Genomic DNA, 4,175 nt, shown 5'->3' with positions numbered 1-4,175 from the left:
TCCTGCAATACCTCGTGCTCGCTCCTCAGCACATTCTAGTTTGTGGGTCATTCACTCAATCCTGTTCAGAGTTCCAACCTGTCACCCAGTACAAGGCAGCACCAGGATCAAGTGCCAATTCAGTGATCATACACTCAGTTAGGGTATCCTCATCATTAATTAGAAGACTGAATAGCATCAGACCTCAGGCAGGTTCCTCAAGCCAATGGAATCCAGCTTCCTTATCCAGGTGAGCCACCGCTGGCTTCATCCCCCAGGTTCCTCATTTCACACCCACCCTGACACAGACAGTGGTTTTGAAAGGCCAAATAGCAAATAGTCTTGTACATCCACCAACAAAGCCCGACGTAAGTAACCTGCTTTATGCCTGAACTTCTGTCACTGCACCTGAATGATTCAGCTTCTGAAAGAGAAGGCGTTTCCCTTCCAGAATGCCAGTGTTTTGCTGGAAAATGGTAGCTTGTACTAAAATGTCACCATTGTTCTCCCAGTGTTGTATAAGACATCAGTTGTACCCACTGAGCTGCTTGCCAAAACACCAGTTGTGCTCACACCAGCCCATCTGAAATGCTGGGTCCTATTATCCCATTTTTCACCATAAATAAAATTACATTTCCCATATGAGATGCACATCATGGCTCCAGAGTTCATTTGACTCCTCAGTTAGGAAAACACCCCAGTTGATGTAAATGAATAAGCCAGAGCAGGGTGACCAGCTTTCCTCATCCCAAAAGCCACAGTGCAAAATCACCACTGCAAGAGCTGCAAGATCAGGACCACATAGATCAAAAACCCCAAGGGGAGAAAGCTTTGGAGCATCAGCAGGACTAAACGCTGGGGGTGGACAAAAAGAACTATGGAGGATACACCCCTGATGGAAACTGATCCATTGACCCTGGCTGGAATGATAGATCCACCCCCTGCATTCAAAGGCATGACTCTAAGTTGACAGGAGTGACACTGCATCAGAAGTACTTGTTTATGTGCTTAGTGGAGGAAAGCCCTCTCCTTCAGGGACAATCTCTATCTGTTTATAGGGATCTGATGGGTGAAGACAGAGCCTCTCTTTGTGCTTACCTCGGGATGATAATTTCTGGGAATTCCACCTTTCCCTTGTCCTACAAGTTCATTATTCACTTATTATGGGGAAGCAAGGCAAGGCAAAGGCATGCAATCCACTAACAGTCACCTCCTAGGGTATTTTCTAGCCAGAGCAGGAAGTTGCAGCTGGGTTGGTAACAAAGACATCTTCCCTTTGATTTTCCCCCTGAGCCATTCCCTGCAGCCTCAGCTTGTTGCTTCAGTGTTGAGCTGCCATTTCACCTCCACTGCGAGCCTTCCTTGGGAATATTCCTACATGAAAGAGAGGGGAAACCCACATGGGACGTTATTCTCTTACAGCCAGACAGAGCCATTATGATCATCAAGTCTGACTTCACACGTAATACAGGACATACCTTTCCACACCAAGCTTATGAGCCCTGTGTGAGCCATAGCAGATCCTTGGGAAAAACTCCTGGGGTTAAAGTCTTCAAGTGGCAGAGAATCCACAGCACACCTAAGTAATTCCCTGCTTGCTCCTACTGGTGTCTGCAGCTTGCAGAGAGGACAAGGACAAAAGGCAGGCACAGATCCTTGTTCCTCTGGCATCAGGAATGTTTAAATGGGCTGATGGGCACTGAAGACAGTCTCCATTCCTGGGAAGATGAGAAGATTGGGGTCACTGCTAAGCTGCATCTTATTTATCACACTAAACCAGCATTTTGAGCTGTTTGTAAACTAATCCCTTTGAAAATAGAAGTGCTCCTGAAAGTCAGTATTGAGGAAAACTGTGGTGGAAATGGGGATTTGGAAGGACCACAGTGAACACGGAGGTATTTTCTTAGCCATTTCAGAAAGAGCCAGAGCACCTCTGTCAGTGTCAGGGTGGCAAACCAGCCCACCTGAGCACCACAGACCTTTAATTCAACATGCAATTTCCTCCCTACCCGTTATTGCCACCCCTATGAATTAGCTTGGAGTGGGAGCTGTGTCATTGAGGAGCTGCAGCAGCATCGCAGTGCTGTGTCAGAGGATGCACAGATCCACACACCCCACTGGGTCGCACATCCCCTCACCAGGTCATCTCCAAGCTTCAACTTACTGCCTCCTTCCTCTGGAACATCTCAAAGCCATGCTGGGGGAGCCCTGGATGCCAAAAGGGTTAATAGGGGCTATCTGCTGGTTCCTGGTGGAGGCTGGAGCCTGTATACCAGTGACCAATTAATCTGACCCCCTGCTCCTCCAGCTGGGCTCTGTTATGATCCCGACCGCACATAAAGACAGCGAGGCAGGAAAACGCAGGCCTCCCAGCCTCCATTCCCAGGCAGATCCCCCCAGTATCAGGCCCGAGAGAGGCAGATCCCCCCCTCTCCCAGGGGGGTTCAGAGTTCAGGCTCATTAGTGCAGGCTGAACAGAGCTAATCAGGGAGGAAGGGCTGATGTCAGAGCCCTGCTCACCCTGCCCTCTTCCCACCAGGGAGGAGAAGCCCTGGGCTCCCACACCAGCAGCATGGCCATTAATTAGCTCCTTGATGAGCCCTGGCACTGCCTCTCCCGTGCCTTGACCTGCTGGGGTGCAGGTGTGGGGCTCGCAATTCCCATTGGATGCTCCACAAAAGCCCTGCACCACATTCCAGTGTGGGAGGGGAAAGGCCATGTCCACAGGTTTCATCATGTGTTGGCTTAAAGGGAAAGTCACGTTTCAGGTGGAGCATGGTCTTTGTAGAAGTGTGGCATTCATGAAGGACAGCAGCAAAAACCACACTGACTTTCCAAAGGTTGGGATTTTAGCCTGGGGAGAAGCCAAGCAGCAAAGCAGTCACATCATCTCATCCATGCAGAGCCGCTGTATCATCCTGTGAGCGCTGCTTGCTCCTAAAGACGGACCAAGCTCCCACCCTGCTCCAAGGAAAAGGGTTTATTGCTTTGAAAATCATTATGGAAAGTTGGCACAGTTGAGCAGTCTGGTCCCTAATAGCTTAATCCAGAAAGGGATGCTGAACCACACGATTTCAGTTTAGTCCAGCTGGGTCCTTGTGTCGTGTTCGTCACGGTGGGATTGGATGGCAGAGCTAGCGAGTGATATCAGGAAGCAGGCAGAGGCGGGACGCCCAGACATCTGCCATGCAAAGCGTGCACAGCCAGTTGGGAGCAGCCCGAATCCCAAATCCGTTGCACAGAGCAGTAATTTGGGAGCCTCAACCCTTCTGTGCTTACACGGTCACCCTTTGGTCCATGTATCCATCACACTAGGTCTCTGCAAACACCTTCTCAAGCAGAACTCCCAAAGTCCTGGGTCTACAGACCCGGATCACCTGAGGCTGGTAGGACCCCAAGGAGACCACTCTGCCCATCCAGCCCGGAGCAAAGGGAGCACCATCTCACTGTTAAAGCCTCACAGGGGAAGGGCTGCCCCTGGCTGGGTGCAGATGTCCAATTGCACCCGCACATTCCAGGCTGAATCCAATTTTCTGCTCCTCACCCAGGGCCCTGGAGAGCAGCAGCTGCCTCAGACTGCACCTAAGATGCATATAAATAGAGGCATAATACCTTATTAGAAAGGAATGCATGCCCAAGCAGGAGATAGTGTTACCTTCTGAGGAGGAAGGGGGAGGAGGCAAAACGCTGCACAGAGGAAGGGAAAGTGGCCTGGCAGAGATCTGAATTGACTTACAGTAATGAGGCACTGTCAAGATAAAGAATCATATTAACCTCCTCCCCTTGCATTGCTGACAAAGAAAGGGGTGACCGAGTCCTTGCACCTTCCACTGTGTCATACTGGGGGGGGGACCTGCTTTGCTTCCAAGATGCTGGGAACGAGGGATGAGCCCATGTCACTGTGCCCCGAACTGCCTGGAATGGCTGGTTCCCGAGGCCAATGCTCCCACCAACCCCTCTGCACAAGGGTACAGAGCAAACTCAATGAGTTCTGGAAACAACCACCTCCAAAAGGCAAGGCTGGAGGCTAGGTTTGAACTCTAGGGCTGGAAATTACTTTGGGCATAGTGGATCATTTGGCCCATTAACACGTTCCCAGGCATCCAGCCTCAACAGCATATCCATGGCATGCAGGAACTGATATGACATCCTGGCTGTGTACAATATCCCACTATGTGTAACATCCATGTTGTGTA

At 50.4% G+C, this 4,175-nt stretch overlaps 1 long non-coding RNA gene across 1 annotated transcript; it reads right to left on the bottom strand.

Moving 5' to 3' along the window:
• Positions 1–852: 852 nt before the first annotated feature.
• Positions 853–2,413, bottom strand: LOC133210016 (uncharacterized). Its single transcript, XR_009724834.1, has 3 exons — positions 2,144–2,413; positions 1,458–1,697; positions 853–1,353 (listed from the first exon to the last, which is right to left on the bottom strand). It is a non-coding gene; the product is annotated as an uncharacterized LOC133210016 (long non-coding RNA).
• Between the last annotated feature and the right edge of the window lie 1,762 nt (positions 2,414–4,175).

The sequence above is a fragment of the Neopsephotus bourkii genome, unplaced genomic scaffold (assembly GCF_033783945.1).
Source record: "Neopsephotus bourkii isolate Nb327-2 ecotype Australia unplaced genomic scaffold, CSIRO-AGI_Nbou_v1 NB_384, whole genome shotgun sequence".
Taxonomy (NCBI): Eukaryota; Metazoa; Chordata; class Aves; order Psittaciformes; family Psittacidae; genus Neopsephotus; species Neopsephotus bourkii.
This window is presented reverse-complemented; position numbering and strand designations above follow the sequence as displayed.